This window comes from Hesperophylax consimilis, chromosome 22, assembly GCF_061612785.1.
Source record: "Hesperophylax consimilis isolate HC1 chromosome 22, BYU_Hcon_1.0, whole genome shotgun sequence".
Taxonomy (NCBI): Eukaryota; Metazoa; Arthropoda; class Insecta; order Trichoptera; family Limnephilidae; genus Hesperophylax; species Hesperophylax consimilis.
This window is the reverse complement of record NC_142857.1, coordinates 22,106,914-22,126,733: the sequence shown is the minus strand read 5'-3', so window position 1 is coordinate 22,126,733 and position 19,820 is coordinate 22,106,914. Positions and strand designations below refer to the sequence as shown.

Here is a 19,820-nt window from a genome sequence, read left to right as displayed (position 1 = left end):
CGCTCGATCTGATCCATGTGATTGATACCAAAAGTTGATAGAATGGACAACGAGTCGTTTTTCCGCTCGATCTGATCCACGTGATTGATACCAAAAGTTGATAGAATGGACAACGAGTCGTTTTTCCGCTCGATCTGATCCACGTGATTGATACCAAAAGTTGGTAGAATGGACAACGAGTCGATTTTCCGCTCGATCTGATCCACGTGATTGATACCAAAAGTTGATAGAATGGACAACGAGTAGATTTTCCGCTCGATCTGATCCACGTGATTGATACCAAAAGTTGATAGAATGGACAACGAGTCGATTTTCCGCTCGATCTTGATCCACGTGATTGATACCAAAAGTTGATAGAATGGACAACGAGTCGATTTTCCGCTCGATCTTGATCCACGTGATTGATACCAAAAGTTGATAGAATGGACAACGAGTCGATTTTCCGCCCGATCTGATGATGCTAATTTTCACTTCCAAGATTTGCATTCATTCATTAACGAAAACAAAAGTGAAATTCAAATGGATGTATTTAAAAATGGCTACCGCCTGGAAGACTAGCTAGGATATTTCCAATTGCAAAAAAGTCGCGCGTAAAGCCATTTATACCAGAAATCGGAAAATGAAAACCGCCAATTTTTATTCGCTCCAGATAATGAGGAAAAAATTCTGATATCTATGTATTTTCAAATATACACGCGGTCCGAAAGTGTTAATAGTGACCACTGCACAGGTACAGCGGCGTAGCTACCTAGGGGCTACGCGGGGCAGTGCCCCGGGGCCCTCAAGCTCAGGGGGCCCTCAAGCTCAGGGGGCCCTCGAATCCTTACCAGAAATCTCGATCGAACTGAACTTTTGGAAATTTCTCCCATTTTCAAAATAAATATGACAGGTTGCAACTTGCAACCCCACTTTAATCATGACAACTTAGTAGAGAGAAATTCAAAAGTTATGCCTTGGGAATAAATTCTTTCTGTAGGTTGGCAGTGATAGTGATATGTGCGTCATTCCCCAACGACATTTGTAGCGCATTAAAATATGGATAAAAAGAAGAAACCCAGTGGTGCATTTAAACGCAAACAACGCCAAGAAAGAGAAGATAGTAAACAAAAATTGCCCAAAATTGACAAGTTTTTTAGTCAGCCTTCTGCAAGTACATCTGGCCAAAATATTTCTATTGATAGTGACTCAAATAATGTGGTAACTGCAGTGTTGGTTGAGAAGCCTACTGAAGAAGATTCGACAATTATTGCAGTTGGAGATACCTCCGCCGCCGATCATGTGAACGTGGATGATGTTTGCATGACACACATAAGAGCGGAGGGTTTGGAAGAACCACAGACCTCTACATTTTTCGAAAATGTGTACGACAAATCTTCTTATGACTTGGGAAACTTCACGAACCAAATATTAAGTGATAACGAAAAACGTCAAATTCTTGATATGGGGCCTTTACAGCCTTCAGGACCTTTTCCAACAGACATCAACCAGAACAATAGGTGTTTTTCAAAATCGTACTACTTTTCGTGTTCTAAATATGGGCCAGTTAAACGTTTTTGGTTGTGTTCAAAAATATTCAGATATAATAGGCCCTTGTTTTTCACTTCAATTTATTAATATTCACCATCTAGTTTTACCTCAAATAACTCATGCATGGACTGTTCACCAATTATGTAAGGAAATAATGAGTAAATATGGAGTGCTAGAATGCGACCTAACGGAAGTATTTACAGCAATGTTATTATTCTTTACAATTCCTGTCACTTCTGCAGCAGCTGAAAGGTCATTTAGCAAATTAAAAATAATAAAAAAAATATTTAAGAAATAAGATGGGCCAAACACATTTATCGCTAATAGCAATTGAAAACAAAACCGCATCAAGCCTGGATTTAAACGAAGTCATTGATACTTTTGCGAAAACTAAAGCTAGGAAAAAATTGTAAATATAATTGTTATTTAGTCAGTTGGTAGGCACGACCTTTATATAATAAACCCTTTAATCTTCTCTATTTCGTTTTATTAGCCAAACCTACACCAAGTATTAATTGTAATTTATGTTGTTACTGTTTAATATTTTTACTACCTGCCCTGCAGTCTGTAGTGCACAAAAAAGAGCTTAAGTAGCTTAGCATTTTTAAAGTGTTTGTATATTTCATAATTTTATTTGATAAAACCTAATCAGTTTACATAGCAGTGGGGCCCCATTTTTTTAATTTGCCCCAGGGCCCTTGGTTACCTAGCTACGCCACTGCACAGGTACACATGGTTTTAGCACTGAGATTGCATTTCTACAACATTCAGTCTACTTCCCTACATTATCTGCCAGTTACTTGCTCCGATGCCATAAATCAAGGGTGGTGTAATTATAATATGAACTACTATACTATAGCCGAGATTGCTACGATAACTCTCAATATTTCATCCATGTAAAACGATTTTAAAATCATTTGTTTACAGAACGTGAACATGGGAATAACGCATTGGTCGCTCGTAAAGCCCGATTACTTTTGGAAGCAACCAATGCAATATAGATTTTCATCCACACAGCAAACAGAACCAGTGCACAGTGCGATGTATTGCCAGCGCTGAGCCGACAATAGAAAATCCTACAATAATAAAAGTACTACACACATCCTCCCGCACTTGTGTTCCGATTACCATGCCAAAAGAATTCCGATAAATTGTACCGAAATACAAACATCAACAGAGGATGTGAGTAACAATAACTTACCACTAGCAACAGTACCAACCAGATCTACTGAATACATAATGATGTTTGTAACGTGATAACTACACAGCTGCGATGAGACTGTGGATAGAATTAATTTTGAAATGACTAGGAATATTATGCTGCTTTAGTCATAGTCACAAGAGAAGACGTCAAATCAAACGAAATGACTCATTGTAGTCATCGATGCTGCATTTGATAAAAACTAGAAAAATACTGGAAAGATTATGAGAATTAAGTTCATTATAATGCTGAAATTGAATGATATAACTGATTTTATAACTACAAAATGCACATAAGTATGAATGCGTCACAAGTGTAGACATTTGTGGAACAGTCCCTATGCTCTTTTAATTTGTTTGCTTTTGGAAACAATTCATATGATCTCACATAAATCGCTGTAGCTCCATTACTGTTGTGATGAGAAATATGATTTAAATGGTGTTCGAAAGAAAACAACACCACGCTTTATATTCAAATCTAGAAGTGAACCACAGTAGAATTAAAATGGGCACCTTTATGAGACTGAAGGTTCCGACCGCAGTTTGAAAAAAAACGAGACCTTCAGAATTTTTTATTAATTATTTTCACATTAAACGACAAAAAAGTGAGGTCACATTTTTCAGTTGCAGTTTTCGGATACGTTCAGAAATATTCCATTTACATATTTGGATTTTATTGCAAAGCGGAAATAGAGACCTGAAGAGTTAAAAAAACTATTCAAACCCGTTCGTGGAATGCGTGAGTAGAGTCACTAATGAGTAGAAAAAGTCGGGTACGCCCGAGGAAGGGTACTCGAGTCGGGCCTTGGTCAAGGGTACAAATAATAGAAGAATATGTATGAATGTGAAAGAGGCCAGGAGTGTGTGCCAAGACAGGGTAGTTTGGTGGTCCGTCTTCTCTGTCTACCCCTGCGGAAAACGGCGTGATGATTAGTTAGTTAGTTGTTCTTGTATTTTGTTAAATATGTCATAAATCTCAAAACATCGCGTGCCTTTACGTACACTTAACCCTTCTAATGCTATCAGAACTATTTAGGAGTAAACTGATTAAAGATACGTTCAGTCGTGTTTTTGACCTGCTAAATCTAATAATTACACAGAGAATGCTGTTTAAACACGATAAGAGAGCATTATAAACCAATATTAATATCAACATCGTTTTTTTTCCCTTACTGAAGATTATTTGTCTATCTAGAGCAGGGGTGGGGAACCTGCAGCCCACGAGCACTTTCGGTGCGGCTTGCTGACGACAAAAAGGTAGTATAAAAATTGCTTCCAGAACGCGAGAACGGTTTTCTTTCACGGTGTCTCAGATACATTTTAAAAACCCCTAGAAAGGTATAACATAGCTGACAAGTATGCATTTAAGTTACTAGAAAGCAGTTTAGACAAATAACACCCATTTTAAATTTTATTTTAATTTATACTTATTTCACTTATAAGATATTAAATGTGTAATATGAAATTATGAGTGTAATTCTAATTAAACTGGGGACAGATAAAATTACAGCAGTGGATTCATCAGCAGACGCATTTGAGAAGGAAACCACTCTTTAAAATTCAAGTTGCAGTTTATGTGCTTCAAAAATCGGAGAAAACCATTTTCGGGTTCTGGGTGTTGTTTTAATGAAAGTTGAGAACTCGCAGAAGGATTAACTCTTAAGTTAAAACCAGTTTTGTGTTCAGAATGTAACGTTTAAATTTCAATTGTGGATTGATCTACTGACGCATTTTGAATGAAAACATTATGCTATTCGAAGTGCAGTTATAAAATCCAAGATGCTGACTGTGCGCTGCAAAAATCAGAGGAAACTATATTTATGTTTTAATTGAAACTGGGGACTCGAAAAAAGGATCAATCTTAACTTCATCAATAATTGCAAATTACTTTCTGGCGTGATTTCAATTGAAATAAAATCGATAAAATTGTAAACAACAGTACATCCTTTTTGATTAAATAGTGGTGTTTACGAAGTTATTTATTTTATTTAAATTCAATCTATAGTTATAGCTGTTTTGTCTTCCGAATGATGTGTTAAAATTACAGTTGCGTATTCATCTGTTGACGCATTTTGGAGGAATGTTCCGACGAACTTCCAAAGTTGGTATGTTCAGAGTGGAAATTCAAACTAGTTTCACATCATATCCTGCAAAATTCTAAAGAAAACTATTTGCTTCCACGTGTAACGATTATTTAAGATCGTGCAGATTACTTTAAGACTTGTGTTTTGAACGCAACTTAAAATTCGATTTCCGGACTCATCTGTAGACGCAACTCGAGGGAAACCATTCTCGCGTTCCGAGAGTAATTATAATTTCTAATAGTAGACTCACGACATTTCATTTTTTATTCGAAGAATTCTTATTAAATAAAATCGGTACTTTGGAAAATGAGGTTATAATAATATATCGAGGACTTCCCCCTTCCCCAACCACCTAAATCTATGGCCCCCGATGGCAAAAAAGGTTCCCCTCCTCTGATCTAGAGTTAACAGAGGTCAAGTTCTCTCTAGTTCAAACATAGAGTGTTGTTTGTACTGTGTGAAGTCCAGTCCAGAAAATTTGAAAGAAATTTAATCGATAATCCAGGAGATTACACATAGGACGTGTGTGTATTGACAAGAAGACAAACAAATCAAATAGATTACCTAATCACCTAATGCTTAACACAGTATTTATTTGCTTATAAATTATTTAAATGCCTCCGATGAATTTTACGAAGTTGGCAATATTTTAATAAATTGGATATAAATAAAATAAAATAGGAATGCCATATTTCCACTCCGGACTTTTGGGACTCACAATTGGAAATGTAAGACAATTACGACTGTAGAAACTCCAGAACTATTGGGACTGTAGAACAGTAATTGGCATTCTAGAACGACCGGAACTTGTACGATATCAAATTAAATAAAATTTCCTAGTCATCATGCTTGTAAATCGCCCCATCGCCGTACTCGATAATATCGTATATTGATCGGTTCTACGCTATTAGGACTACCCCCACACGTACAATCTACATCTGCAACCCTCCAGTATGTTCTGGCGTAGTACATAACGGTCACATGATTTACCACGAACCTCTCCCTCCCTATACCACTTTACAACCGTTACGCGGAATTAAATGAACCGTGGAAAATGGAAAACCAGAGGAATTTTTACGGGTAATTGCAGGTTTTCAATGACACATTAAATCATTTTTGCCCATCGTATGAGGAAAGGTATAAAATGGAAATCAGTAAATTTGTAATAGAACATTATGATTTTACAGAGCACCTGAAATCACCCGGTGGTACCACGGAATCCCCAATTATTGCGGTATATTGTGAGGCTGCAGGAAGCGGGGGTACAGAAATATGGGAAAGTACCTGGCTATTCAGGATATTATTGCAAAACACGGCTAAAGCCATTACAAGCAACGTTTCCATTATGAATGGTGGTCTTTCACCGGGGCAATACTGAGAGTATCGTTATATTTTAACGATATATACAGGGTGTCCGGGGGTAAAGTGCGCTTACTTCGGGGGGTTATTCTGCATGATTTTAAAAGTAAAAAAGTAAAATAACATTTTACGACATTCAAATGTTTTAAGGTATTCTTTGGTAAAAATGTTTAATTGTTTGTATAGGAAAATAAATATTATTATCTATATAGAAAAATATTTTGGTATGAGAATTGTTTTTACTTCTACCATCATGTAGAGAATCACCTCCCGAAGTTAGCACACTTTACCCCCCGGACACTCCTGTATTTGCCCTGACGAAGACACAGTCGTAAATTGAAGAATATAAAGTTGCAGCATTTATTTTGAAAAAAAGAGGTACGTACCATTTTCAATATTATAGTTTGTATAAATTATTAAAATTAAAAGCCATTAATCACATAGTTCTAATTAAGTCCTCGGATATTTTAGACTCTAAAATTTGGAATAATCTCGTCGTTCTGCGGCAGTTTATCCCAAAATGAGGTTTCTTCCGAATTAAAGTTCGAAGTTTAAAATTAAATTACAGCCAATGCTTCTAGATATTAACTTTAATTTTAAACGGTCTTTGAGGTGTGAACTTTTCATAGTCCTGAATAATACAGAAAATCACCCGTTTCCACATTCAAATTACACTGTATATATAATGTGCTCTACACTTTTGGAGTAAAGGGATCATTAAACGAAACAATTTCCTTAGATGTTATTGTAAATTTGTGGTTATGAAAAATAACGTCTGAGAAGACACGATACAGCTTCTAGCTTTGTCAGTAATGGGCAATACCTACATAAAGTTTTATATTAATCTTAAGGCGATGCACAACGTAGTAATTTAAAATCAAATGTTTTTGGTTTGAAATTTTGGTCGCCTAGAAATGTTTCAGATGCTTTAATTAAATACTGCGAGTAGAATACATCCTGGCCTTTGAAATAATCGGGTATTTTTTAGATAAGTCTTTTTATATAAGCCCAGAAAAAAATTATGTACAGGCCTATGAAAACTGCTTTAAAGTTCAAAATCTCCTACTTACGAACCCATTTTCGGTTATGGTTTTATTGTATAATGTGGCAAATTAAGTTATTTATGGCATTTTTGGCCATGTTTTTTTCTTGCATAAATCAAAACAGGTGGATGGTGTGAAGCGGGAATTTAAACCTTATCGCCATCTACGTAAGGTGTTATTGATAGCGGTTCGATTCAAAATATTACACGACGTAGTGCATCGCCTTAATATATAAAAATTCAGTCTGCGTTTAAATATTGACAATATTTCCGGGCCAAATCTTCCTTCTCGCACATAATATATGTGCGTCTCTGTTCGCCACTTGCCCGCTACCAAAAGTAAATAACCAAAAAGGTTCGTTTGCCGGCACCTTTGAAATGGGGTGGAAAAATACAAAAAAATTATAATAATGTGGCGAAAGAAGTTAAAAATGGTGTTAAACAAGGATCCAACTTTGGGCCACAATAATATTCCAAAATTTTAGTTTTTACTTTATCTGTATTATTCTGGTCTTTTATTAACTATTTGTATATCTTCAAAAGAGCATTGACCCACACAGGATAAAAAGTACTTCATATTCATATTCGTCGTTAAATATTTCAGAAATTGCGTAATATTATTGAAAATTTCATAAAACAAATAATTGAAGAAAAACAAAACATTCTAGTCGATACCCGAGCAATTACGTGACTTGTTTGAGAAATCTCCTCATTAGTAATAATATTATGTGAACTAAAACCAAAACACGACGGTTGTAGAAGAAAAAATCTATTTGCAGAAGTGATATTATGATGCTGAAATTTCTTGAACTTCATCGACTTTCCATATATACAGGATGTCTTCGGGAGGTGATTCTACAAGATGGTAGAAGTAAAAAAAATTCTCATACCAAAATATTTTTCCATATAAGAATATTTTTTTTCCTATACAAACAATTAAACATTTTTACCAAATAATATCTTCAAACATTTTTTCTTAAAAGAATATTCATTAACCCCTACAAATAATACGACGTTTTTTTTACCTAAAAACTACCCTAAAAAGTTGGAATTTCGAAAAAGTTATTTATCTTTTTTTTTTCTTTTCTTTTTTTACCCGAAGTTAGCGCATTTTACCCCCGTAGGTATGTACAAGACCAATGTTATTTTATTATAGGAAGGGTATGCATAAATAAGATAGCTCTGAAATGTAATTTAAATTTAACATTATGTATATACGTTTCCGGAAAGAAACAAACATTATAGTTAGGCAGATTTTAACTGAAAAAAAAATTTAATAAGATAAAAATTCTATAATATTTAAAAAATATCCAGGAACTGGAGTCGACAACTCTACCAACCTCGCCAAATACCGATCGGATAGGACCGACATTTATTTCGTATATTAACTGCTAGAATGTCATCCAATTTCCACGTGCACGAGATTGTCACCAATATGTGACAGAGTGCATTGTCATCTCTTTGGTTTCAGTTCGTTTCGGATGTCGAGAGGTGGGATCATTTCCGCTTACATGATTTGCATTTGTTCATTACCGAAAACAAAAGTGATTTTCAAATCGAAGTATTTAAAAACGAACAGCATAAAAATACTGTGACGCAATCATAAACCTAAAAGTAAATGGACAGAGCTATTCGAAGATACTTTGAAGCCGCGGGGTGATGGAGTGAGGGGGGGGAAAATGTATGAAAAATGCAAAAATCGACTATGTCCCATTAAACATCCAAAAATAGCTTAAGAGGAAGCTACAAGCCAAAATGTGTATATTCTTGGTATACCTTATATTGTAGGTAATAGACATTAAAATCGCTTGACAAACGGAGTCAAGAAAAGTTGTTTCCTTTACGCGTTCATACATTTCTATTGAAAAAAAATTTTTAATAGTTTACATTTATATTTTTTATTGAGTAACTTATTTTTTTATTTGTATTCTACTCAAACGAAACGATAGAAAAACCTTCAATTTATCTAAAGCATATTTTTTGGTATTCATAATGTATAGCAATTCGTTATAAAGATTAATCAAAATAGTGATTTAGCATTAAGGTTTGCCTTAAGCCGTTGTAATTGCATTAACAATACAAAAATAAAATTAAAACACTTCATTATAAACGCTTTGCGTACAAATCATTTAAAAAGTTTGTCATACAAGATGGCCAGACAATTTTCCCTTACCTTAGATTTGACTTCAATGCCATTCATACGAAATCGCAGTAATGCTGTGTCCAGGGCTTTTTAGGTTCATGGATGCAATTGATCGTTATCTCTATAAATGCTATCGAGCATCGTAAAATTTGTTAGGAATTTCTAGGTTAACTATTTTCAGATTGTTATTTCTAAGGTGTTCTAAGGGAGTTTAAGTTCCATGTCTTAAAATGAAATTGTTCGTCGTATTGTTTGTTGGAACCATAGACATATGAATATTAATAGACTAGAACTTAAGGGTGAGGGGTAAAATCAACTGTTGAAGAACGAAGAGGGTAAAGCTGACTGTGATTCGTCAATAAATCAATCTGACAGTATATAGGCATCTCGCATTATAATATCACCATTTAGTTCTTAAAAGTAAAATCTGCTTTTGAATGAATAGTATATAATATATATATAAATCATATGTCTGTGGTTGGAACTAAAGTTTTATATTATTCAACAAGAAAAAAAGACGTCGAAAAAAAACATGTTTAAACTCGGCTAATAACTGCTGATTCACAATAAACAAATATACAAAGTCCGTTACGAGTTACGCCAACAACTGTGAATTACGTTTAAAACAGACATGTTCGCGTGACCTGGACAAGAAATCGAAGGACAATATAGACATTATTTTTTTATGTGAAACCGCACAACTGCTGCTCCCAACCACCCGGAGCCAGTGAGACTATGGCATACACAATTGGGATGTGTTGTGAGACTGAAAGTAAATATACTATATATATTATTTTGAGTAATTTGTGACATAACACAAATAAAATTTACTTGCGCACGTCGGGATTCGAAACCCCGACCTTTAGCTTTCTAGTCGAGAGCCTCACCCCTCGTTAGGACTACTCGATTTAGTCCAATTTAATATGACCGGGTTGCCAATTTATTGTTCTGAAAATGTGTATGGCACTAAAATAATAAGCCAGCCAAGAAGGTTTGCGCCGGTTGACGTTCTATTTTCCTTTAATTAAATAAAGCCGTTAAAATAAAGCGTGACAGACCGATGGCGCCGGGTTCGTGAAACCTCTTGTTTGTGAAACAGTAAAATGGTTTCGATTTATTGAAATAATTAATATTAACGTAATCATTTGGAAGTGCGTTAAATTTCATTACATTTTCTGTAGACATCGCAAACTCGCTTGGCTGGGAATTGCTAATGACGGGAAATATTTTTAAATTAATCATCTATTGAGCATCGTCACAGGCGAGCGACGTGCATTTCTGTGTGCATGTCCGACAGATCCACGGTATATAGATAGAGCCAGCTTTGTGCGAATTACGCGGCTGTCAACTGCAAAGTGACAGATCCCATACAAAGAAATGATATTCCGCGGCAGTCCCCCGATTCATCTAACCCTCTCTCGATTATATATAGCGTAGTGTGTAACCCCAACATATAATACTATATGAAACGCATAAATTATGCGCGCAAAATATAGCGTTATGTGCCTGAGGCTTCATTTTCCACTGTAAAATATCACCGGCATCAGTCGGTTACAAGCGCTCGACGGGCGCAGGTCTCCGGCTATAACTTCAAAATGCCTACACGCACAATGGGATATTGTACAAGTCGCACTAGAAAATATAGGGCAAGCAATGGTATAACCTTTTTGTTTTAGTCGTGTAAATTGACTTATTAATGTCAAAAATTCGTGGAGCATTGACGCGGACTCGACTCGTTAGTTGAGTTCGTACGCGGTCGGAAGGATTCGGGTGAAATCGACAGCCGCCACACCCCTTCCTACTTCCCGTACGGGAACAATATTCACACTGATAGCGCCCTTGAGGTGATTTTTCACAAAAACGGCGCTCTACAAATTATCCAATTATTATTATTATTATAGTGCAAGGAATGTAGACTCTCTTTATATATAGCACAATGCGTGCAGACGTGCTCGTCCCTCGGCCTGCGACGTCATGTTCGCCTGTAAATATCCCGCTAGTGGCTAACAGGAGTACAACGAACGGTTTACTTGGAACCATACGAACACGATTTAGGAAAATGCAAATTAATAATCATCAAAAAACAATATACATTGCATGATACTTTCCCATACGCTGTGACGAGGGATATACCAGAAAAGCAATCAATATTTTGCGATCCCTATCATATAACACGATATAAATAATATAATGAGTAATGACTCATAGGATTGGGGTATGAGGTACCTATGACATATTAATAATATGCGTCGTAGTAAGTTCTACGCGTGTAATTTATGAGTCCCAGTGTGTAATGCGTTGGATATCACGAAAATAATAATAATATACGACCATGGATATTGAATACACTACATGACCCTACCGGTTATCGGTAATGGTATAAATTTGAGCTTTCTGGTAGTATCAAATGGAAACTGATACCATATTACTTTTCGTCAGCTAAAACTATGAAAACCTTTACACTCCTTTCTTATGCTTCCATCGGCCTTGTGATTCGCTTTAAATTGGTTTAATCATGCAAACGTATTGGGTATCTCATTTCTACTGAATTCAATATAATTCAATCTCTCTTCTGACATTCATAACGGTGTTCAGCAGCACCCCTTTGCAGACTGCTAGTCGCGTTTCCCTTTGACAATTTCTAATTAGGGACTACTGAATACAGTATTCTGTCAATGTCCTTATCATGGCTTCTCGCATTCAGCGTTATAATGCCTGCATTCATCCTTATACCAAGGACCTTATCAGCTCTCCCATCTCTCAAACTTACTTTCTTACAAGTACGCAAACCCACACGGAGAAAAACGATCCTGTTAAAAAAGTAGCATGACAATTTCCTGATAAAATATAAGTAATTCAGAATATATCGAAAACACGTGTTCTTTTCCTAATAAATATCATGACGGAATGCATCAGTATATCAATATACAGGGTGTATCGGCACGTACCCGACAAACTTTAACCAGCTATTCCTTAGCATATTTGGAGTAAAAAATCTTATCTGCACTTTGCTGTCCGGTAAGGTTTTTTTTAATAAAAAATTTACTATTCATATTTTCACCACATGTCACCACTGTTTTATCCTTTGTCAAAGTTTGAAAACCCATCTGGCAAATATTTTATTCGAATTCCATTGAATAATGCACGTGTGTACCTATATTGGCGCACTTTGACAATCACAAAGAAATGGCACGGCACCATTCGTCTCATTTTTAACTATTATTATTTAGTGTGTGCGAAAGAGCGAAGACGCTTTTCGACATACTTGCTTATAACAGCTGTTGAACACGAAAAGCAAAGCCAATGACAGTGATGTAGTGCGGAAATTTTTTTTTTTTTGTTTTTAATTGAAAAAAAATGCTACCGGACAGCGAAGTGCCCAAAACATTTTTTACTACAAATGTGCTAAGGAATAGCTGGTTAAAGTTTGTCGGGTTAGTGCCGATACACCCTGTATAAATAAACTCGTATTCCGCCGTCCCGATAAAATATTCACTTTTAACCGATACTTTGATAGGAACCTTGTCAATTCATCCGTTAAGGGCCTGCAGTCCCGTTTTATACAGGAAAACCAATAATTTGATCAGATTTTTAATTATTTTGTTTTTAACGGTTGTTAAATAAATTTTAATATTTTACGAGACAACTTTTATTTGTATTAACAGTTTTTTTTATATCGGTAAGTTTTCTCCGTGCATCTTTTTGCTATTCACACTGAAAAGAATACAATGAAGGTTTGTGCGTTACCTGCATATGAGGGAATATATATACTATTCATTCCTATACCCATCGTTGTTCTTAACAGGTGTGCTTGATTTCAAGACCTAAAGAATCCCGACGAAAAATATTTTTAGGTAAACAAATTTTTATGTTAATCTCTAATTAATATACTAAATCAACCTTATTTTGAAAGATATGTGTCTAACACAAGAACACTTGTGGAAGATCCCACGCACTTTTTTATGCCCGAAAGCGAAGACTTGCGCCTATCAGAACGGAGCGACTCTAACGATCTTCCATATACCTCAAATTTGTTATCCACTCTGTAATACATATTGGTGTATAATCTTTTTATGGAGAACATGAAGAAATAAATGAATAGTTCTTCACGGTATTAGACCGTGTTGTTCAATTCTGTCTCCACCCATCGAAGGAAAATTACTGATAAAAAATATTGCTAATTTATTAAGAATCTATTAAAATTATTCCTTATCCGGTTGAAAACGGGATTACAGACCCTTGAAGAATGAATTGATAGGTTTCTATCAAAGATAAACTTTTAGTAAAATACCGATGACTTATCACGATGTTCATAAAAAAAACCATTTTCCAATTTCGTCATTGTATAGTTTCGAGACAAACCCAAGTGCATGAACACATGTTACGATATTATTACTAATTTACTAACAGTTTATCAGGAAACGGTCTGCAATCCCGTTTTTAACCGGATTAACAAGGTCTAATCCTTTCTAGTATAGCTTCGAAAGTTGCTTTGCTCTTTGTGGAAATTTGATAAGATTATGTATAGTCAGATTATAACAACAAAACCAATCTAGTGTATTATATATCGGTGAATAATACATATATAATATTCCCGCTGATACATCACATGTCTCTCGTTATCTCGGCGCAAACACTTGATTGCGTCATACAACTGAAGCCACAACGTGGTGTCTGCTCATTGAGTGGGAAAATTAAATAGGCAATGGAAAACTATTTTTACTGAGGGTACGAATTAAAAAAAATCTTTTCTGTTTATAATAATTTAAACGCAGCACTTAATATAAACTTGAAAATAAATTGTATGCACATATTTAGTTAAATTCATCTGTGTGATGAACCGAATATTCAAGATGGCGTGATAAAATAATAATAAACTTGAAAATAAATTGTATGCACATCATATTTAATTAAATTCTGTGTGATGAACCAAATATTCAAGATGGCGTGATAAAATAATGACACATTTGACAAAAAGAACGGGGGACCAATGACATCCATTGATTTCTGTGAAGGTCAACGCGGAGACGGAGCTGACAAATAATATCAACAGCCACCAACACAATAACCTTAAGTCAACAACGAGACAGCAACAGCGGTTTTGTAATAGTTCGATATGCAACAGTCAAAATTGTTCACAATATTCTCAAAATAGAATAATAGTAATCATGGCGGACAGCCATAGTTTATTAATTTAAATGGAAACAGTAATATCTATGTGGGATATTATTTATGTTACGTAGTTTTTCTAATATTACCTCAGGACCCAAGGGTGATCCCTGTTGAACGCCCGAAACTGTTCAAAAGAACTGAAAGGTAAAAAATGTAGCTTTATCAAAAATGTTTTCGAACGTGAAACATTAATTATCATTGGTAGTGAAAGCTGAATTTAAAATAACTAATACATATAATAAAAACAGAAACAATGAAAAATATTTAATGTGCACAATAGGAACAGGTAAATAAACGTTAATTTATTCTGAAGTTAAAAGAAATCTGGCATGTGACAAGCTCTACAAATAATGGCTAATGCACTACAAAGGTACACAATTCGGGAGATTTTCAAGTCCCATTCTGTCTTCCTCCGTAAACAATTTGTTTTGAAGGGAAATGCTCATTCATCTTTCTCTTGATGCCCTTGTTCGCATTCATCTCAATTTGCTCCAGAAAGGGTTTGCTTATTATTTTTCCGCGAGATTATGACGATAAACGTCTCAGCATCTGTCTTCAGAAATAGCGGAGTAATACCTGCTTTACACGATACTTTATTTCATACCATTTCGGGACCCATACGAAAAATTTTCGCTTTACAAGATCATCTATCTATCTATATAAATAAAAATGTAAATGTTCGTTTGTTCAAAATCTTACATCTCCGAGAATTCGTCACCGATTGCTTTGAAACTTTTACACAACGTTGCATTTTAATACTCCTATGTTTTTATATACCTATATTATATGGATATCACCCGAGACGGGTAAAAACAGGCTTTTCTTGAAAAAATAGCGTCATCTGTTGGACGTAAAAGCAAAACGCGCTATTGCTTCTCTATCTGCACGGACAGATTGTGCCAATGCAATGCGTGGCGGGGTACAGCTAGTTATTTTCATACAGATAGTTGCCATTAGAGAAGAAATAATATTTTGAGAAGGTACTAAATCGACAAAAAACACCTTGAATATAACCATAGATCACAATCATGAGAGTATCTGTCACCGTCATTTGCGAGCTGTGTCACGTGCTTGGTCATTATCTAATCGATGTTTTTTTTTGCTTACCCGTTCGTCTTTGAACCTTCATCATAATGTTTATTTTTCGGAATAACTTTATTGAGTAAAACCTCAAATTGTAATTGTAATTATAATTGTAAATATTCATTCTAGACTTGCAGACAAGTCAATAGATGTCGCACGTTAAAAATAATAAAAAATAAGATAGGTTTATCTAAAAAGACGCTGTCTAGATTGCATTTAGTTCGGGTTGAATCTTGCGATCATACATAAAGATAGTTGAAAATAAAAATGTGCGGTGAAAAAATAAAGACAATGTTGGTAGTTCTTATTCGAAGTATGATACTTTTGAAAGTGACCGAGGGGGATAGGGTCCCATTAGCTCAGTTGGTAGAGCGGTGTCCCGGAAAGACAAGGGTCCTGGGTTCGAGTCCTAGATGTGACCGTATCCTTTTCTGATTTTTCTGTTTCAGATTATCGTTTAGAAATCGCTAATATTGTCTTCAATAATTCATCATAATGATTTTTATACCTATGCCTTGGCAAAACTACCTACCTGATCACCGTATCTTGATCGGTACGATATTCATACAATATATGAGGTGAAACTACCAAAACACAAAACGCAGACGTCAAAGCAATAGCTGCCACAAACCTGTCTCTGTTCATAACATAAAAAGTATGTTACAATATTAAGTTAACGCACATAGATATTCTTCATTCTATGAGTTAACGGTACGTATGTAAAGTTCTCATGTATTATTTGCTCAAAACAAAATGCCAAATCATCAAATATACACGCGAAATTCACAATACCTAACAGTAATACACATATTTAAGCATATTTAACTGAATACAGTTTTTACGTAATATAGTTACGTAAATCAATGAGAGATGGCAGATGTCAAATAATGTCCGCAAAATTAAACTGTACGAAAATCGTCAATACCAACACACTTCACTCACGGTACCATCCACCCTTCACCAACCAACACGTCCTTTTTTCCATCCCGATTAGACAAACTGTATAAAAATGGTATCATGTAAAACGGGTATAACAATACTTTCGAGTTATTACCAGCCTACCCACACGCTTCATCACTCGGGCCCGAGATGTGGGCAGACACTATAATAAAATATAGTATAATAAATTGAGAAATTATTTGTTTAGATTGTAAGTTGTATATGCAACGTTAAAATAACATCAGTGTACAGTATGTACACCGATGCTATTACAATTATTACTTAGTACAGACTTTACACTACCTAATAACAGAATAAGGGTGTCAATCATGGCATCATCATTGTGCACAAAAGAGGTCAAATATATTAAATATATGAAGCGGGACAGAAAACTAGTGTGATATTCCACAATGATTTATTTCCTTTTTTAATCTTCATAAATCTAGGCGATATTCGATATTAATCGATCATACAAGAGTTAATAGTATCTCCATTCATTCGAACCGGTTAAAACCCTAAATAATTGATTAACATAGACTTCCTGGCGAACGAAATATAGTATCAATTTTAAATTAATTAGTAATCGAATAAAATCAATCGATTTATCGAACTTCATACCACAAAATGCTTGACCTCCCTGAACCCACTTTGGGCTAAAAATCATTAAATAATAAATAGTTTTATCAACGCTAACACACCATGACCACTTCATATAAAAATGTTGCACCTTATCACATGCAGCGATGTAGACCGACACATTGCACCGACCAAATCAAATAAAATAAACAGTAAGTAAGTAATAAGTACGTACCTAATAAGTGAATGAATAACTCGCCCAAGGATTATGTCTGTAATGTGCATTGAACAATGTCACGGAACACGAGACGGAAAGAATGCCAAACATAAACAATGATTAAGAATACAATGTTATCGGCTACAGTCTGGATAGTGTCGAATGTCAGATTGTATTTAATTTCTACGAATTTCTTCGAGTCGTTGACATGTCGGTCTTGACACCGATTTGTTTATTTACGTAATATTCAATGTATTATAAGGACTTCTAATAACAATATATGTATGTATACAGGGTGTATTGGCACGTACCCGACAAACTTTAACCAGCTACTCCTTAGCACATTTGGAGTAAAAAATGTTATGGGCACTTTGCTGTCCGGTAACATTTTTTTTTTAATAAAAAATTTACCATTCATATTTTCACCACAGTTTTATCCTTTGTCAAAGTTTGAAAACCCAACTGGCAATATTTTATTCGAGTTTCGTTGAATAATATACGTACGTACCTACATTGGCGCGCTTTTACAATCACAACGAAATGGCATGGCACCATTCGTCTCATTTTTAACTATTATTATTTAGTGTGTATGAAAGAGCGAATATGCTTTTTGACACACTTGCTAATAACAGCTGTGGAACACGATAAACAATGCCAATGACAGTGACGGAGTGTGGATTTTTTTTATCATTTTTTGTTTTTAATTGAAAAAAAATGTTACCTGACAGCAAAGTGCCCATAACATTTTTTACTCCAAATGGGCTAAGGAAAAGCTGGTTAAAGTTTGTCGGGTACGTGCCGATACACCCTGTATAATAATATTTATCAATGTAGACAATATCTGATCATTGCTGTAAAGTAAAGTGTTTATGTATATATTATTATTATAGGATACGTTCTTTTTTATCTACAGTAAGAATGATTCGCACACTGGGTGTGTAATACTAAGTGTGAATTATTTCATATTATGTCAGTAAAATAAATCGTATTTGACATTTTATTTCTTCTTGAAATTTAGGCAAATTTTCACCTTGCACAAAAATCAGCATAATATTATCATTATGAGCCTCTTCCTTATTGGAAAATACTCTCAGTATCGCCCTTGTAAAATACCACAATTCAGATTCGAAATGTTACCTGAAATGGTTTTAGCCGTGTTTAGTGAACAGATCGGAATAGACAGGTAATTACCAACCTTCCTCTTCTCCATCTCCTTCCCTTCAGCCTCACAAATCACAACATAACCCAATTGGGGATGCCATAGTCCGACTGGTCTAGAATATAGTTGGGAGCAGTTGGGACTATTCTGCAGTATGCACAATTCACATAAAAAAATACACAAATCGTCAACGGTTATGACTACTGTTATTTATGAGTTATGACTTATGACCATAAACTAAGGACAGGTTGTTTTACAAAATTTGCAATTCCGTTATTATATCATTACGTGCCAGTTGCTTCACTGAACTGAAATAATTAAAGAACTTTCACAGACTTGAAGATTAAGGACGGGTTGTTCGAAGAATTTGAACAATTCATCAAATATCAACGTTCATTTTCGGGTTATGTGAAAGTCCTATTCAAGTTCCGTTATTGTATCATTATAGGCTAGTTGCTTGACAGAACTGAAATAATAACAGAACTTGAAAAATCTTTCACAGAACTTTGAATTTAAAGAATTGTTCAAATTCTCCGAAACGACCCGTCATAACATTTAAATTTGATGAATTGTTCAAATCCTGCTAATTATTATAAAAATATTTTTTATCAACATTTCCAAGGACAAGTCTGAGAAAATAATGACTACATGGAATGAATGGGATATTATTTGAGACGCAACAACGCCTCAGAGATCAGAGTTGAAAGTGCAACGACTTTCGAAACTGCCCACCGCATTCCGAGCAGCCAGCCTTGCGAACAACAACACGACACGACACAACACGAATTACACCGCCGTATCCTGCATCCCACTAATATAATATTACCTACTAGATACACAATCTTATAATAAATTCCAAACAAATTTTGGTACCAACATCCTGTCTGTATAGCAATGGCGCGCATTGCTCTATGACCAAAGGCTGTGTGTAGTTTTCAAGTTCGGATAGGAATAAGAGTAATGATTACTATGCATTGCATAAGTAAAATAATTAGCACAACACAATAACAATATAATGAGTGTCACCGCGATATCTCGAGGTAACTACCGCCACAACAAAACGAAGGAGTACTTGAACGATATTAAGCACTTCCAATATAATCCTTTTCAAAGATTATGTACACGAGAACACAAAAAACTTGCTTGCAATAGTTCAATTCTTCTTCTGTTTTTTTTCATAACAAACGCACTCGAATTTACAGTGTTCTTGCCTTTGTTCCAAATTTCAAACACTTTCCAACAAGGTGATGGTTAGGGATAGGTAGGAACCAAGCATATTCTTATTTCAAAATCAAACAACATTGGTTACAGTGATGAAA

The 19,820-nt window shown here is 35.1% G+C and overlaps 1 protein-coding gene across 2 annotated transcripts in view; it reads right to left on the bottom strand.

Moving 5' to 3' along the window:
* Positions 1 to 19,820, bottom strand: part of Smr (nuclear receptor corepressor smrter) — a 608,275-nt gene that overhangs the window by 566,160 nt on the left and 22,295 nt on the right. The window lies entirely within an intron of this gene.